At 37.1% G+C, this 19,699-nt stretch overlaps 1 protein-coding gene across 14 annotated transcripts in view; it reads left to right on the top strand.

Annotated features, from left to right (window-relative positions):
- TENM3 (teneurin transmembrane protein 3) overlaps positions 1-19,699 on the top strand; it is a 2,750,454-nt gene that overhangs the window by 1,690,920 nt on the left and 1,039,835 nt on the right. The window lies entirely within an intron of this gene.

The following is a 19,699-nucleotide window of genomic DNA, read 5'->3' on the forward strand; positions in this document are numbered from 1 at the left end:
AAACAGTTCTTTTCTTCAGTTTTAAGATGTAGGTTTTTTGTTGTAGGTTTGTTTAGTTATAAAAATTAGCATTTTTAACATAGCCATTGAAATTTAAATAATCACATTCTCTTCACAATTTTCAAGCAGCAAAACTTGCAAGCCAATTACAGTATGCAAAAATCACTTGGCATCATTTGTTGATATTAAATTGTGTTGCGTAGCAACCAGTGCATATGCTATGGAAGGATTGTTTGAAATCAAATCCAATTTTAGTCCCTGAATTTAGTTTTCAGAAATTTACCTAACTGTAAACACACCTAATCCCCAGCCTCAACCAAAGCACATACTGAGATGTTTCTTTTATGTTTATTTCATCCTGAATGAAATCTACAGGTATTCTAAAGCTCTTACTTCTATGAAATTTAATAAACCACTTGGCATGATCTAGGTGGTTTAGTAGTCTAAAATAAAATTTATAGACAGGACCATTTGCTAAAAATGAACAAAATTATACTACATTAGATTTCTCTATTTATATCTTGAAATTTTAAATGACAGATATTTTTAATATCTTTTTTTTTTTTTTTTTTTTTTTTTTTGAGACGGAGTCTCGCTCTGTCACCCGGGCTGGAGTGCAGTGGCCGGATCTCAGCTCACTGCAAGCTCCGCCTCCCGGGTTCACGCCATTCTCCTGCCTCAGCCTCCCGAGTAGCTGGGACTACAGGCGCCCGCCACCTCGCCCGGCTAGCTTTTTGTATTTTTTAGTAGAGACGGGGTTTCACCGTGTTAGCCAGGATGGTCTCGATCTCCTGACCTTGTGATCCGCCCGTCTCAGCCTCCCAAAGTGCTAGGATCTTAACAATTATGAAAAATTCAGTTTTTATTATTTTTGAGAAAAATAGGAATGATATGAGAATTTCAGAATATTAACTTTATTTAACATTGTTCACTATGAATATATATGTATTATTCAGACAAAATATAAATGGGACTTGAGTCTTACTATATGCATTTTTAAAGGAGAGCAAGGGAATGGAGACCACAAAGAACTCTAGTTTAAGAAAGGATTAAGCATAAGTGATACAACAAAATGAACAGAAGTAGAAAAAGCGAATGGTGAAAACCAAAGGAAAAAATAACAAACAATAGAGATAACTGCAATCAGTCTTGAAAATGATAAAAATTACCAAACCTACACATTCCAAAAAAACAGCACTGGAAAAAAAAAAGTCAAGAAAAAGGTGGCAAAAGGAAACAAGTTTAGTTTCAGAAAATATCTAGGAGGGACCACCAGGAACTAGTAACAGAAACGAAAGAGAATTCAGACTTTGGATTCCTGAAACATCCGGGAGAATGTGTGGCTTCCTCACTTGCCCTCTTTCCACTCCGCTGTACTTTGCTGTACCTACTGTTTCAAATTGGGAAAAACAGGGAGCCCCACTTAAAAAGAAAACCATAAGATGGCTACATTTCTATCAAAATAGCTTTGTTATTACCTGTGAGAAAAGCTGAAGTGGAGAAAAATTGAGAGATATCAGAAAATCCTGAGCTGATGATCTCGTAAAAAAATATAAAATGCTTTTAGCATCAAGGCTGTCTTTCTGTGACTGAGATGGAATAAAAATGGGACAGCTTCTTGACTGTAAGATCTTTTTGTAATTTGGTGAAGCCCAGCATCCAATACAGTGTAACAAGGCCACTGAAATATAAATAATATAACATGTTTGTTTTAAAAAGTTATTTAAGTGTACTGAGCATGAAATATATACCTCAACAAGCCAAGGTGTTTATTTTTATTTTCTGCAATTGTGTGTTCATACCACATTCATTCATCATAGATAATATGCTAAGTAAAGCCTGGTACTTGAAGTGGTTTTCTATGAAATTATGCTTGAGATGACCTAAATCTATTAGTATCTCTCGAGAATCTGTATATTTAATAATCATGAAAAGGCAGTATCACTGTGTGCTTCGTTAGTCTCATATCTGTAGAAATATTTATTAGTTAAAAAAAGGAGCATATGTTCATAATATTGGCAGATAATTCTACTTGAGTTCGCATATTTTTAATGCAGTTAACTGAAAACTCAGCATGCTTTAACAATACTGCCCTGTCAATACCTTTGGATATAAGTTGGTAAAATGTGCCTGAATTATTAGTAACTTTTTTCTTTGTACATGTTGGATGATGAGAGTGCTGGTGGCTGACAGAGGCCATCATTCATTACGAAATGGGGCCTAGTCAGCACTAGAATGAGCGAGGGCCACCCTGTCTCGGATGGAGCCATTAATATAATAACCTATCACTCAAACTATTAAAACCAGCTCAGTCTATTCTGTTTCTGAACATGGACTACCAGATCCAAGTTTTCCATTGCTACATTACATCACAACCGTATTATTATTAGTTGATACATGAATGACCATAACAGGAGAAATGGTGTTCACCCTCTAGCTACACATAATATAATCAAACCTCAGTAAACTCTTCTCTGTACTTCAAATCAGAACACTTATCACTTATCGCTTGTGTCATTTGTTAGGCATCTTATACTATTTCTTCATTTAAAATTCACATAGTTCTTCAGATGTGGGGCAATTCAGTGAGCTCGGCAATTTGTTATTCCACTACTGTTTGACCTTGCTTGTAACTTTAACAGCAATTTTTAAAAATCTGTAGGTTTATTTAAAACCTTTTTTTACCTTAAAAAAAAAACAGAAGTATATAGAAAAAAAGTAACAGATATCCTATCATTTTGCTGCCATTATAATTTGTGTTGTTATAATTCTGACTTCTGAAAAGTAACAATATACATGGTCAGGAAAAACAAATACAGAAATTTACAAAATTCTCTCTCCTCTAAAATAATTACTAGTTATAGTTTCTTAAAATTTCTTTCATCAAAGTGCATACTTTAAAAATATCTATATATCATTTATGCATTAACTCAACAAATGCTTAGTCAGGGCTTTTTATGTACCGGAAACTATTTCTGGTGCTAGGATTGTAATATTAAGCAAAACAAATTTTTTAAAAAAGACTTTCTGGCTCTCATAGGGCTTATATTCTTGTGAGAAGAAACAGACTATGGACAGAATAAATGAGAATATAGATGGATGTGTGTATGTGTGATATGGTGATAAGTACTATGGAGAAAAATAAAATAGGGAAGGATGTGCTTTTGTAAACAAGGAAGGTCTTTCTGAGAAAGTGATACTTGAGCAGGTGAGGGAAGGAACCCTGCAGATATCTGGGGAAATCATTCTGGGAAGAAAGAAGCTGATGCAAAGGCTGTCAGAAAAGAGACTGGTGAGGCGAGTGCAACAGAGGGGCTCAGAGAGGCGGAATAGGCAGGAGTGTGGGCATCAGGGCTAGAGTGGCAGGACAGCCACAGACTCAGAAAATGGGGGGGCATGCATAGATTTTAATTTTTCATCTATGTAAGATGAGGAGCTTTTAAAGGACATTTTTTCCTGGATGTGGAATTTTGGAGGATTTTGAGGACAGAGATGCCATAATCTGATGGATATGTTTTTTCTTCAACTTTTAAGTTCAGGGGTACATGCGAAGGAAGTACAGGTTTGTTACACAGGTAAAAGTGTGCCATGATGGTTTGCTGCACAGATCATCCCATCACCTAGGTATTACACCCAGCATCCATTAGCGATTCTTCCTGATGCTCTCCCTCCCCTCCCGTCACCCAACGCTGACAGGCCCCAGTGTGTGTTGTTCCCCACCATGTGTCCACATGTTCTCATCATTCAGCTCCCACTTACAAGTGAGATCATGCAGTGTTTGGTTTTCTGTTCCTGCTTTAGTTTGCTGAGGATAACAGCTTCCAAATCTATCCATGTCCCTGCAAAGGACATGATCTTGTTCCTTTGTATGGCTGCATAGTATTCCATGGTGTATATGTACCACATTTTCTTTATCCAGTCCATTAGTGATAGGCATTTAGGTTGATTCCATGTCTTTGCTATTGTGAATAGTACTGCACACAAGTGTCTTTGTAATAGAATGATTTGTATTCCTTTGGGTATATACCCAGTAATGGGATTGCTTGGTCAAATTGTATCTCTGCCTCTAGGTCTTTGAGGAATCACTGAACTGTCTTCTACAATGGTTGAATTAATTTACATTCCCACCAACAGCGTAAAAGCATTCCTTTTTCTCTGCAACCTCACCAGCATCTGTTTTTTGACTTTTTAATAATTAATAGCCATTCTGACTGATGTGACATAGTATCTGATGGATATTTTTAAGGGATTTCCCTGGTTGTTAAACTCAAAACAGACTAAACAAGAGAAAGAGCAGAACAGGGATGCTAGCTGGAGACTATTGCAAAAACCCAGGCAAGGGATGTGGGCAGTTTGGAACAGAACGGTAGAGGAAGAAGTGGTCCCAAGCGGTTTTACATTCCAAATGTATTTTGAAAGCACAGCTGCCAAAATTTGCTGATAGATTGGGTATGAGATGAGAGATCAAGAAGAGCCAAAGATGACTCCAAAGTTTTTGGTCTGAGCAACTAGAAGGATGGAGTTGTAATTTATTAAGGTAAGGAAGACTAGAAGAACAAGTGGGTTGACTTGCAGTTTGGACCTGCCCAGTTTTAGATGCCTCTTAGATTTCTGACTGCAAATGTCAGGTGAACAGTGTAATCTGTGAGTCTACTTTAGATATCGGTTGAAAATAGGAATTCAGGGATTCTCAGCATATAGATGGTATTTAAGGTCATCTGACTGGGTAAAATCATGAAAGGATTGATTGTGAGTAGAGAAGAAAGGAAGATTGAGGGTTTAAACGTGGACACCCCAATGTTAAGAATTCAGGATTCTGCATAGTAGCCAATAAAGTGGAAGGAAACCAGAAAAGGGTGGTTTCCTGGATGCCAAGTGGAAGCCGTTTGTAAAATTCTGTCATTATGTCAGGGAATGGGAAGATTGGCTCAAATTAGCAATGTTAGGTCATTGGTGGTGAGAGAGAAAATCTAACTGAGATAGGCCCAAGAGAATAGAGGAGAGAAATTGGGAATTGGAGAGACTGCTCACTGCAGGAATTTTGCCATGAAATCAGATGTAAAAAATGAAATGGTAGCTATAGACAGAAGAAGGGAGAAAGCGTTTTTTAAAGAACCGTGTTAGTATGTTTTATAGTTGTTATATTTGTTAGGAATGATTCCATTGACAAGGGAAAGTGAATGATGCAAGAAAGAAGGAAGAACTGTTGAGGTCCCCTGAGGTCCACAAGAGGGGATCAGACCTACGGCAAGAGTGCAGGCTGAGCTATTGCAAAGTAATTGCCATAAGTAAGCACAAATGCAGAAAGGGAGATAGATAAGGAGAGAGCTTGGGGAAGGTCTCTTCTAACTCACTTCTCCGTTTCATGGTTAATGCTATATACAAGGTCATCAGCTGAGGCTGAGGATTGTGGAAAAGCACTGAAGATACTGAAAAATGCATGAAATTGTGATTGGGGAGGGAGAAAAAACAGAGTGGGGATATAATATGAAAACCCAGAAGCACAAAAGGGCTGTGGAGGTGAGTGATCCCCAGTTTGGCCTGTATGTTGTGTAGTTTTTGTCTGGACATTCGGCTGTGCACATGCAGATAAGGAGTTGACAGAGAATTGAATTTAACAATAGTTGGGGTTTTACCAAATGAGTATTTAGAAACTCAAGTGGAACAAGTGAGTTGATAGTGTGGTAGAGGAGGTGACTCTAGGTCAGGACTGTGGAATTGAAACTGGATAAGCAGATAAGGGAGAGGGTGAGGCAGAGGAATGGTGTTAGAATCAAAGGAGTGTAGGTGCAGCTGCAGGGTGACTGAGTTCCCTAGGGAAGGAGCTGGAACTGAACTGCAGGAGGAGGGAGCCTTAACAATGGGCTGCTAAACATTGAGATAATGGAGAGATTATTGGTAAGAACAAATCTAGACTGCAACCATGTGAGTGAGTGGTTAAAGGAGAGTGGATGCTGGAGTCCAAGAACTTTGGTATTCCAATGGGAGAGGCCAGGCTATTGAAAAGACCAGTGTGGATATTCAGGTCACCCAGGACTTTGTCAGGAGTAATGTTGGAAAGGGTGAGAGTAAACTAGGATAGAAAATCTCCAGGGAATGCAAGCGAATGGCCTGGGGGGTCTGTAGATGATTACAAAGAATGGCTCTAAAGGGGTGATGGAGTCTGATGATTCAAAGATAGGGTATTTAAGGAGGTGGGGACAGTAGTCTGTGGGTAGTAATTAGGAAAAATTTTTTCTTTGGCTGTATGCTTTCTATTGACAGCCATTTGATTATCTACCTATCTTATTCTACCTGTATAACTATGACTCTGCTTACCACTGTATTTTTCTCTACACAGAAATCTATAAATCTATTTGCGTCTTTTTTTTTTTTTTTTTTTTTTTTGAGACAGAGTCTCGCCCTGTCGCCCAGGCTGGAGTGCAGTGGCATAATCTCTGCTCATTGCAAGCTCCGCCTCCTGGGTTCACACCATTCTCCTGCCTCAGCCTCCCGAGTAGCTGGGACTACAAGTGCCCGCCACCAAGCCCAGCTAATTTTTTGTATTTTTAATAGAGACGGGGTTTCACCGTGTTAGCCAGGATGGTCTCGATCTCCTGACCTCGTGATCCGCCCGCCTCGGCCTTGCAAAGTGCCGGGACCACAGGCGTGAGCCACCGCGCCCGGCTGCCTCTCTTTTTATCATCTATCGTACCTATCCCCTGAACTACTTTCATACTAATCAGCTATTTCTTTTTTTGCCTATACTAAAACGTTTACATTGTTTTACACATTGCTTCCTCCCTGTTTACTTTTGATGTAGATTATTAGCTTAGAGATACTCGACACATTCTTTTTAATAACTGCTTACTCATGGATGTGCCAAAATGTATTTAGTATTTTTTCCCATTGATGTACCCTTTTGTCATTTCCAATTTTCACTATTACAAAGAGTGTGGTTATATATCTCTGCATATGTATATATTTGAGACATTTTGCTTCTGTATTCATGAAGTGAGTTCCCATCAGAGGGTCAAGGGCAAGTGCATTTAAAATTTGTTTTTGTATATAGCCTAATTGCCTTCTAATAAGATTATACAAACTTATACTTCCACCAACAGCAAATGAGAGACTACTGTCCTCATACCCTCTTCCTTAGCAACATTATTTATTGAGCATTTTAAATTTTTACTAAGTTAATAGAAGAAGAAATTTCTTCCCATCCGCTATTTATTTGTATTTTAAACAGATGAAAATGAATATCTTTTCATCTGTTTATTGGGCATTAGAATTTTCTGTGTCTGTATATGGTCTTTCTTAAATTTTTTGTACCTTTTAAAATGAAATTGAACTTTTTATTTTGAGATCATTATAAATTCACATACAGTTGTGAGAAATAATACAGAGAGATCCCAAGTACTCTTTGTCCTACTCGTAGTGGTAATTCTGCAAAAGTTTAATACAATATCATAATCAAGATGGCTATATTGATATAGTCAAGAATGTAGTTTTCCTAATTTTTGCCCACTTTTCTGTTGTACTAATTATCTTTTTAATGATTGATTTGAATATTTTACTTGAAAATTAAGAAAATTATTATTTTATATGTATCAAATATATGTTTTCTCCCAGATTTTCATTTGCCCTTTGCTTTTATTTGTTACATTCTTGCTTAATTTTGTCAGTCTTTGACTTGTGAGTTTTACATCCTGCTTGGAAAAGTCTTATCAACTTTATAAATAAATTTGTGTTCTAGAATTTTTATGATTCTGTTTTTTACATTAAAATGTTGATTCATTTGAAATTTATTTTGAGGTAGAGAATTAGGTGAGAATCCAGTTTTCTTTTTCCTTCAAATAGTTAACCAGTTTTTTATGTTCCATTTATTTCAAATGTTACTGATGTCACAGGCAAATTTCCATTTGCATTTGTGTTTATTTCCACACTCACTTTGATCTCTCTCATTCTCTTGGCATGTCTCTGCCAGCATCTAGCTATGCTAATTATTGTACCACTGTGATCTGTTTTAGTACAGGACAGAAGTAAATGCTCCTTATTTACTGCTTTCTCCTCTCCTCCCCAAGGATTCTCCTAGTAATTTTTAAATACGTATTTTTTTAACCCAAAAACTTTAGTATCATATTGTCAAGTTAAAAAAATTTCCATTGATTTTTTAATTTGAACTGAATTATTATTAAATTCATGCATAAATTTGAGGAAATAGGATATCTTTGTACTGTGTAATCTTCTTAGCCAAGTGCATCGTAGGTTTGATCATGTTCTTATACTCTTTTGCATTTTCCAGTAGAGTTTTAAGGTCATCTTATACAGACCCTGAACATTTTATTTATTTACATTTATTTCACAAGAACACGCACTGATACATAGTCCTTAGTGTTAATTTGGTCAATAACAGAACAAAGAAAATATTAAAAATTCAAATGCCCTCAAACTCACATAGTCATTTGTTTTATAGATGGTAGACGACTATTTCTGTATCTAAATTACTAATTCCTAACGCATATTTTGCCCATGTTTTTGCTAGTGACAGTTTATACAGTAGCCAGAAGGCAAGTAAAGAAACAGATTTTTCATGTTTTCAGAGGTAGGTGTCCCTGAAATAAGCATCCTGTGTACATAAAAAAAGTAAGTTGTAAAAATAAAATATGTTAGGTTGGATAATCATCTATAATGTTAACAGTCCAATTGCTTGTCATGTAGAGGAAGGTTGTGCTTTAATTAAGCAATAAGACATGACAGGGTGTGAATTATGGAGTAATAATTCTTGTCTAGTATATTGTTAGACAGGAGGCCGAGGGCCAGGTGTCACTGCATACACCATGCATAAATTATTATGCTGTAACTTCAATCTAGAATATTATAGAATAATTCTAAAATATTTTTCAAATAATTTTGCTAAATAAGACATATAAGTCAAACATCTTTTTAAAATTCTATGTTAGAGGACATTTATTATAATGGCATAAGATCGAGATGCTAAAGTGAAGTATTTACTTTCAAGGAAAGACATAGCAAGAAAATACAATAGTAAAGTTGGCTTCATAAGTGGTTATTCTCTAAACAAGATTGTTCTAGAGGAGATTTCTAGGAAGAAGATACATTAATTTGACTTTATCCCTTGTGATTAGAAAAAAAAATGGTAGGAATTGTTTTGAGAAATTTTAAGAGAAGTCCTTTTTGGCTTTTCTTCCTTCTTCTCAAAGCAGCACTAACAAACAAGTAACTCTAACATAAATCTCCCTGAGGAAAAAGAAAAATGCATCTTGCAGAAAGAACTTGGCAAGGGTGGGGCAATTTTACAGATTTTGGGGTCCTTTAAAATCAGTGTAATTTGTAATCCTAACACTTTCCCCTGTACATACTATTTTGACGGTCTTCTTTTGTAAAGACGTTAAAACAGATCTCTTATCACAAGAAAACGCATTGTTTGAAATACTGCTTTTTTTTTTAAAAAAAAAAAGAAAACTCATTTCTGCCCATTCAAAAGAAAAATATTTGAGGGCAAGTATGTGACTGTAATAAAGAGAAAGTCTCTGTCTGCTTTTCATCTGCAGAGCACTCTAGCTAGCAGTGTTTCAAAAGACGATTTCTTTTTAAAGTTATTATATTTTTGTGCTTTTATTGTCAACATTGTACACTTTTAGGATGGTTGGTGTGTTCACAAGCTCAGCTTCTTTTGTGAATATTGCAAGATGAAAGTTATATTACAACTTCAGACCATTAATTTTGTCTCAAATTCTTCTTTAAATTAATGCCCGTTATTATCAAATTTGACCTCTTTCTGTAAGTGGGAAAACTAGAGTTAGTGTAATGTATGGATCAAATAGTCCTTTAACAAGGTGCTCTCAAAGGGGTTCCAGAACCACCCACTTGCCTGAAATATGTCTCTTACTGTCTTATCACAGGATCATTAATTATTTATTTCTCGGGATTAATCTCTGTGTCTTCAGTGATCTCTTATCAAAATGAAATCCCTCCCAAGTCAATGAGATAGAACCCACCGATCAGTTATCAACCTCTTAACAGAGATGAGTTTGTCCACCTGCTTTGGTCCATGCAGAAAGCAGAGAAGAAAGGACACGGGAAAGGGATGCTTTATTGGACGTGAAAAGTAAAGGTTTCCAGCCACGAAACTTGGGTGAGGTGTTACTGTGATCCTGAGCTACTGGAAGGTGGCTTGAAAGCTCACTTTGTTCATGGTTGGGGGGTAACAGAACCTCAAGAGAGGAGAGCAGAATTCTGAGTTCTTCAGGCAAGGGTGGACCATGTCTTATTTGGTGCCTAGTATGTGTCCTAAATGATGAAAAAGTTAGAGAAAGCCAAAGAAAATTTCATCTTCTGTGCTTAACAGTTTTACCAACTTTATCACTTATAATAGGTCCATAGGTCTATCACAACAATAAAATAAAACCCTTTTTAGCCCTTTCTTCTGGTTTCTGTTTAGCTGAACTAGGCAGGGTTAACTTTTCTACTCAGTGGATCCAATTACTCCTTTTCTGGAAATACGTCTCCGCAGGATTTTATTCCAAACTTTTTGTTGTGTCAGGTCAGCCTTAGGAAAGCACTCATTCTAGTTCATTCCAGGACATTAATTAGCCCAAAATGTTTACTTTTATAACACCCCACAGATTTCCAAGCCCGGAATATCACATATTGGGTAGATTTCAAATAAAGCAAAGAGGCCGCAACTGTCTCTTATGCTTCTCCAAGATTTGTTGGGTCAGTTTTGGGCCACCCACATGTTGGGTGGTTCTTAGAAAGGGTAGCAGATACCCATAGCATTATCTTTAGAGAACTGTGATACAAAATAATGCTGTTGGCTTTCAACAAGGTCAGTATGCGATGGGGTGATTGAAGAGCACCTCTGCATTTTTAGAAAAGGACAGTCAATTACTGTGTTTTGATTTTCATACCAGCACGCCCTTGACTTAGGCTATGTCTGCTTCTACAGAGACACCCCTGCTTTAAAATATTCCAGCATGCAATAATTTGTGAAAATATTCCTTTCACCAGCTGGCTGCTTGTTCAAACTGGCCACATGACTAAGTTTCAGCTACTCATACCACACAGTAGGATGACCAAAATTGTATTTTATATATTTATGTTTACTGCGATACATTATTAGCACTTATTTTATTAAAATCTCCATGTTAAAGATTCAGGGTCATTTACTTCATCAAAGTTAGCAATAGTATTACGGGGTTAGCGTTAATTTGGGGACTGGAAAATGGAGCCACATAAAGCTCCTCAGTGAATGAAGAGTCCACTTTTTTAACTCAAGAATGAATTTGGAAGCTCAACTTATTTCCAACAAACCATCTTGTTTTCTACTGATGTTAAAGTTAGAATAATTTTTAAAATTGAATTTAGCAACTACTACAGCCTTCCAAAGGGGAAAAAAAAAAAAAGAAAAGAAAAGAAAAGAAACTGCCATTTTCCCAATCTGCAATCCAAGACTTAAATTTCTTCTATGACCCATTCTAGGAAGTTTCTCCTCACAGTGTTGTTACGCACCTGCTTAATCCAGAAACGATTACATATTTTCAGTGTCTAGAGTGCTAACCATCCCACCTCACTGATTACATATTTTCAAAAGTACAACAACCTAAGGGAAGCCCTAGGATAGTGGGCATGAGCACTGGCCTCCTCACACCAAGAACCAACAGTCATTGCTACAGAAAAACCCTGTGACTGTAGCCATAGAGCAGGTGCTGGCACTTTCCTCCATCCAAGTTTAGTTTTTTTTTCCCCACGTAAATTAGTTGGTATCACGCATTGTTTGTGTTGGGGTGGGAGTTTTGATTGAGAATTTTTGTCATGATCTTTTGTCGGGGACAAACACTGACCTGTAAATTAAGAACAGAAAAGAAGGCGGAGAGCCCATGTCACAACTTGCCTGCAGGAGCCTGAGCCTACCCCTCTCTACTAGGTGTACCCACAGGTTTTTTGTAATCCATCACCTTGATTCTTATCTCCTGTTTCCTAACTTGGCTTTCTTGTGTTTTATTTCAATTCCCTTTACCAGATTTGCCGCTTTTAAACTCGTTAGCTTAACAGTGGCAGCCTGGACTCACATTCCTAGTTTCTGTCTTATAAAGGCCATTGCTTTTGATATTCTCAGTCTCAGGCTGTGGCCCAACTATAGTTCTCTCCACCACACCAGCTCTGCAGAAAGGACAAGAGACTGGTTTCTGACAAGGTCACCCATGACGTAAGTTGTTCAAATTCCTTGTTACTACATTTGGATTTTAAAATGGAATGTAGGTATCTCTCACCTGTAATCCCAGCACTTTGGGAGGCCGAGGCAGGCGGATCACCCCAGGCTAGGAGTTTGAGACCAGCCTGGCCATTATGGTAAAACCCCATCTCTACTAAAAATACAAAAAATTAGCTGGGCGTGGCGGCAGGTGCTTGTAGTTCCAGCTACTAGGGAAGTTGAGACAGGGAAATTGCTTGAACCCTGGAGGCGGATGTTTCAGTGAGCCGAGATCGTACCACTGTACTCCAGCCTGGGTGACAGAGCAAGACTCCATTTCAAAAAAAAAAAGGAATGTAGGTATCAGTGAAAACAGAATAAGGAAAGTAGTATTTATTATCTCACACTCCAATGGTATTGTTTTATTTTTTTGGAGTGTGAATCATTCACAACATACTCTGGTTTATTTTCTCAAACCCCTGCTGCACAGACAGCACAGAACAGAAAGTAAAATTATGACAAAGTAAAGTCAACAGTTGGTAGGAATTTCTATTTTTGTTTCCAAAATGGAAAAAAAAAATAGATCTTTTAAAATAACGGCATATAATGTGATCAAGAAAATAAAAAGGAGTACTGGAAAAAAAAAGAAATTAAAAATAGCTCAGTGGCAATTTCATAACTGATGGGACTTATCCCATGTGCTGGAATGAGTTTAAAACCTTTACCTGCTGTCACTCACACCACAGAGATTTAGTGTCCATGGCTGAAACCTAACATTGGATGCGGAAGTATGTGATTATGATTCATTGATTCATCTTACAAATGCATTCCTCTGCTTAATAAGTGTCATACTATTTGTTTAAAGGAAATAAGAATCCTCAAGTTTGGAAGCGTAAAAAAAAATAGACTCAAAGGATGAGAAAGAGCTGAAATACTTGTGTACAAATAGCATTAGGACACCTGAAGGTAATCAGATCTGCACCTGGTATTCAGCAAACTATAGGTCAGGTGTGCTTCACACAGAAATGCTTTAAAAGTGAGGAGGTTGGTGGGAATCCTATATAATCAGCCACTGTCAAAGCATAAAAGAGAAAAATATCTCCCTCATGAAAGCAAGAGCAGAGGCAACCTATGCCATTGAATCCTTATCTCTTGGATTCCCTTCTCTGCTCCTGTAATTCAAAACATGCAGGCAGCAGGCTGTACAGATGGAGACGCAACAGCCAGAGTCCGCGCGGAGCATTAGAGATCTGGCTAGTTGTCTAGTTAACAGTCAGCTATTTTTGGATAATACCCACAGTTGTTTTTGCAAAAATGAAAAAAAAAAAGATGGCTTTATCTTGAGTTCAGTATATAAAAGTATTTGTACAGGTTGGTGCTTGGGCATGAGCCGTTTTTCTCAATTTTAGATTATTTGCTGATTATCAAGCTGACTTCCTTTGAAATCAACAGCAAACAGACCCTGTTGAAAAGACACTAGGGGTCACATTAGTAACCTATTACAGTTTTAGGTCCCAAAAGAAATGTTTTAGGTACTGTTTATTATTTGCGTGTAGTGTTGTTGTTTTTTACTTTGGACAAACAGATGGCAGAGTGACTTACAGATCTCCTTGCATGGCATACCCACACATTGTACTAGGTACAGAGGAGGGACTATGTAAGTCTGTACTCATCAAAATGATGGGCTAGGATTCCTCAGCCGGCAGGCAACACTGGGGAGAGTTAATAGAAGTTGGGAGCTTAATGAGGCTTGATTCATTTAGGTAGTAAAATGATGTGGGGAAAGAAGCAACTGTATGAGATGGACAAGTATGTTTTTTGCAAAATACTTTTTATACATATAGTTATGTCAGCAGATATTTAAACAATCTTTTATGCTATCAATCAGTTTACTAATCACAAGTCTTCAATCAAGTAACTAGACTGGCAATCACATTAGTGTATTTGACAAAAGCAAGTCTTGAAGTTATCTATGATGGTTTTAACAAAATAAAAGAAACAACAATAACAAAGAAACAACTTATTATCTTCATTTAATGCCTTTGCCAGCACTATGTCCTATATCCCAGTGACACACATATACACACACATACACACAGACAATCACATAATCCTTGCTCTTAAATCGCTTATAAAACAATAGGGAGGAAAAGACGGATGTAAAATAACCCATATTTGTAAGGAAAATACAAACACTATGCTTTAGATGTTTCAGTAGAAGAAAGACACACATTTGGATGGAGAAATGAGGAAATATTTCATGGATAAGAAAGATTGTGAAATGGGTCTTCAAAAGGTGGGTAATATCTCAAATGGTAAAGAAGGGAAGGACATTTCAATAGAAAGTGCCATTAGCAAAGGAATGACAGTGGAGAGGTATTAAATATGTTTAAGAAATGATTACTAAGCCAATCTGGATTGGACGTGAGGGTTGTGATTGGTAGGTGATTATAGAAAGCTGGAAAGGTAGGCTGAACCGTGTTCTGGAGGGCCTTGGATAGCAGGCGAACACAACTACAGTCATGACTCTCGTTTCAGAATTGGACAATTCTAAAGAGTTTCTAATTGTCTCATAGCAATCCATGTCTGATATTTCTATTCCATTATTAGTCATGACCCTTAATTAATATAACCTGCCATCTCTAGAACATGAAAATGTTATCGTACAGGCCAAAGGATTCCTCTAGCCTTGATTATTGTTACCTTTCCGAAGACATTATCAAGGTCACGTGTTTTGTTAGATTTTGGAAAGTCAGCTCTCAAGGGCAAACCTGAGGGTTTGCTAGTTGCCAGTGAACTCTTCCTAGTTTCTCCTGCATCAGACATGAGGGTCAGCTCAGTGCCAGTTGCTTGGGCAATTTTATTGCCAAGATGCCTGTAAATTAAAGTGGCTAAGTCCTTGTTCTCTCCACATATCCTAGACACTAGCCTGTGTTTATTGCGTTTTATTCTAATGACATTTAAAAGGAGGGGAACAAAAGGCCGCCTAATCTTGTATCCAGTTGTTCACCATTCACTTATTTGCAGAGTATTCGGTTAGTTTTTTCATTATTCTCTATTTTTCTTTATTATTTCCATCTAAAACTTTCCAATGTACCAATTTTGCAAGTGTTCTTTCCTTTTTTATACTCTTACTGTTTTTTACTTAATGCAATTATTTTCCTAGTATAACATGATTCTAGGAAAAGATTCAGATTGTTTTAATTAAAAATCAATTATACTTTGGATAAACTAAGAAGTTTGTCAAGCTTCTTAAAAGGATAAGAGCCAATTAATTTAAAAATTTGAGTACACATACTGTGTTCGATGGCTTGAATCTAAACCCAAAATTGAAGTGACCATTCAGAAATCAGACCAATTATTTATATTAATTCTGTGAAATAATTATATTTGGCCAAATTAAGCAGCTTTTAACTCAAACATGTACTCCAGAAGACATACTATAACACATGTGGCTAAGTGACATCAATACATGCAATTCTGTCACTTGATCCTTAGTAATGCTGCTCTCTTGCCTTTCCCGTTCTCTGTGGATTGTTGTGGGAATAGACTACTATGTATTTGTAAGAGTAAATATCTATCAAGGTTTGTTGGGTCTTGATGAATTCAATACTAGTAGTGTTTACAAGACTGTCTGGATTTCATTATGGTGGGGAATATTATATTGCCCCTGATTGCTGTCTCTTATTTTATAACAAGCAAAAAGGAGGGTAAGTAGGTGATCTCTGGTGTACTGTCGCCTCATTGATAGCAGTTGAGGGCACTTTCTTGAGAAATATGTGATCATGACCTACCAAATCTCTAAATAATCCTCAGTGAGCGTCTCTGTGCTACAGGAGTTGGCCGCTAACCAGGAAGTGGGCTCTCCTGATTTCACAGCTCAAGAAAAGTAAGTAAGTGGATGTAAAGATATCCAAGACAAAGGGTGACGGGGACAAAAGTTGCTAGTGTCTTTCCCCATATGCTTTGTCTAATGGAGAAATAACCAATTCCCTTCTGCCTTGTTATCCTAGTGAAACAATGGAAGGGTTACCTCCCCTCTTGCCCAGTAGCATAAATAGGAAAAAAAAAGCACCTTAAACTTCACCTTGGTTTCATTTGGGTTTGGTTCATTGTTGGTCAATTTCAGTATTATTGTTTTGATAAATACATACATTTCTTTGCTGATTTTTTGTCTCTTCAAAACAATGTAGCTTATCACTCTGTTTAAAATACTAATAATAAAACAGTGGAAGCCTATGAAACAGGTGCTGTTGCAAGGGTGAAATTGAATGCTGTGTGCTCCAAGGTGGCCTGTGCAGGCAACAGGAGTAATAGGAATGATTAAACCCTGTCGGATGGGGTTAGGTTTTTAGAGCTTTCTTGCCTCATGACAGGCTGTGACAGCCGAGTGGCACTGAAGCAGAACAAACTCCAATGGCAGTTTGCTGTGAGCAGTGCAACTGTCAAAACTGCTGTACGAAAGCAAATGTTAGGGCTAACAACCAGCAAAGTTTGCAACCTGACTACTCACATGCTGATGGCCAAAATGTCTTCACAAGTAAACTCCAGGTTATTCTCCTGTCTAGGGCATTTCACTACTATACTCAGGACTGCCTAGCTCCTTCTACGCCCTGGGGATTGTCAACTTTCCATATTAGAACAAAGCATCCTTTCTTTGGAAAAGTACTAGCTAATCCTCCTATACTCACATAGAGTGCTAATATACATGTATGATCCATACACAAAAGTACTAGCTAATCCTCCTATACTCACATAGAGTACTAATACACATGTATGATTCCTACATATTTTGTGTTGGGGGCGATCACAGGCAATCCATAAAGAGAAACCCTGTCCATGTGTGAAATCTAGTTCCAATTATGTTGCTGTGAGAATAGGTTACAGCACAGATGTAAACCTGCCATCACAAATAGGGTGAAATACTTCACACCCAAAGCTAAAACAGTGAACTTAGCATTGTCACCAGTTTCTTGAAAAGTTGAAAAAAAAATTACTTTACACCCATGTGGTTTCACAGGTTTTTATTAGAAGCCACAATACACACTTTTCACTAGCAGTAAATGAGAAACCTTCCAATATTGTAAAAGTGTGGGGAGAGTTTCTTAGACTCTGTCATCTTATGGGGGTTCTCCCATTGAGTTTCCATAGGTTGCAGAGAATGACGAGGTTACCCAGGGTCTGTATCATATGCGAACTCAGTTTTAGCATTGCATGCTGTCATATTCCTCATGTTTTGGAGAGTCCAAAAGGGAAGGTGTAATTCAAGCCTGAAATCGTCAGGGTGCTGGATATCTTACCTCCGATGAGCTCAGACTGTCCAAATGTGATAGAAACCAGGGATTCTTTTCAGATCACAAAATCAATTTTTTTCTTTAAAAAAGCTCATCTGAAAGGCCTCATGCATACATTCCTACAGGCTTTAACAAGCTGGTGTATGCAACACAGTAGTGTTTATAGTAAGCAAAAGGGTTACCACTCACATCTAGTTTGTAAAGGTAATGCCCATTAATTTATAAAATATCTCTTGAATGAAAAACAATCTACCCATACTTGTGTGCCCAAAATAATCATGAGACCGATGACTTAGAAGTTTCATCTCCCTTACCTGCAGATGAAAGGGCAAACACTATCATTTCGCTTTTACGGTTAGAAAGAAGAACATATTTTTTAAAGGGTAGTAAATTAGCTTGTGCTGGAAGCATCTATTTTCTTGCCTTCATTGCTGCCAACCCCCTCTGTTTTCTTTGATCTATGATTTGCAAGCTACTATTATTATTTATGTGTTCTACAATTACGACCAGTGACACCTCCCCTTCTCCAGCCCTAAGCCACAAATATGAAAGGAGTAAATGCTGTTTATTGTGACAGTCTGCCTTTTGTGTGGGGAACAATGACAAACTGAGCCACTGACAGCTCGCTACTGTTTTTACTGCGGCTCCCCACCTCACTTCCCCAGTGCTCTCCAGAATGTGACGATGGATGGACTTGAATAAAAATGTTTAGCGAGAATCTGTTGCATTCATTTACCTCCCAATGAGCTCCTTTGGGGACATGTATTGGATGAAGGACAGAAGGCCCAGCAGCAGCATAAGGACAGTTAAAAGTTTTTGCACATCTTCGGGGGAAGGGGGAAGGAGGCTTCTTAGCTTGCTCAACCAAGATCTCTAACCACTGATGTGCTTAACCTTTTTAAACATATTTTATTTTAAAATCACACAGTGTAAAGATAATGTGAAGAGGGGATGCAGATCACAGCCTTTATGAATTTTTGGAAAGATTTCCATTTCCTCAGCTTGGGAACTTTCCTCAGAGCAGCAGTTGCATAGAAGAATTGGAAGGACCAAAATTTTTGAGGTTTTCCAAAGGGCCTACACTAATTAGCTTTTTAAGCTGTGTTAAGACGCTATGTTTACAGGATAATTGCACCTGACGGAACAGAATAGATTAATAAATAAAAGAATCACTGCAATTTTTGTATACCCAACTTTGAGCTAAGTGCAAGCTTGTAAATATTTGACAGCCAGCCTGCTTTCATCTGATGTCATTACACAGGAAAGATTACTAAAAGCCAGCACCTACATCGGGCCTCACAAAGAGATTACATTTGAGGATATGTAGTTCTGTTTCCTCTTATTTTCAGTGGTTTGTGAAAAGAATATTCAACACCCTCTGGAATTCCACTTTTAAATAAGTAAATTTTTAAAAATCAACTGTGTCTTCTACCAAGTTTCTATTTTAGGGAACACATTAAAAAATCAATACCAACTCTTTCCATTGTTAAAAAAACCTCATATTTTACAAAAATTGTTTAAGTGTTTTATTTTCATTCTTTGACATAAAATCTTCTACTAGTAGCTCTTAACTATTCATAATACAATGTAACCATTTAAAATCTACTGCTTATAACAGTTGCCTCACATAATTTTCCTTTAATGAAGGGCAGGGAGCAGGGGAGGTTGGAGATAGATAGAGAGTGCAAAATGAGTTAAAAGAAACTTAATGAACTCAGCAAAAGTAATAATTAAAGAAATGAGAAAATTAAGTAGTATATAAAATAGTTTATTAAAGGTGTGAGAATGAAATCAAATTCATGTGATAAAAAATGTAAATGAGGGTTCCAATAGAGGGACAAAGACTTTTAGATTGGAATGAAAGACAAAACCCATCTGCTTGTAAAAAGCACATCTAAAATAAAGCTTTAAAACATGTTTGAAAGTATAAGCATAAACATAAAGTACCTGGTAAATGTAAAAACCAAAAAAAAGTTGGAGTTGCTTTATTAATATCATCTCAAGTAGAACTCAAGATTATAGCCATAGAACAAAAGGAGTATTACCAAAGTAGAAAATGTTCTGTTCATAAACATGAAGAACTATAAACGTATTTGCACCAAGCAATATAGCCATAGAATACATAATGCAGACTTCCAGAAATGCAACTGGATAAAACCAACTGATAAATAGGGATTTTGTTTGTAAAATTCTAAGAGTTGTAATTAAG

This window comes from Macaca fascicularis, chromosome 5, assembly GCF_037993035.2.
Source record: "Macaca fascicularis isolate 582-1 chromosome 5, T2T-MFA8v1.1".
In the NCBI taxonomy this organism is placed as follows: Eukaryota; Metazoa; Chordata; class Mammalia; order Primates; family Cercopithecidae; genus Macaca; species Macaca fascicularis.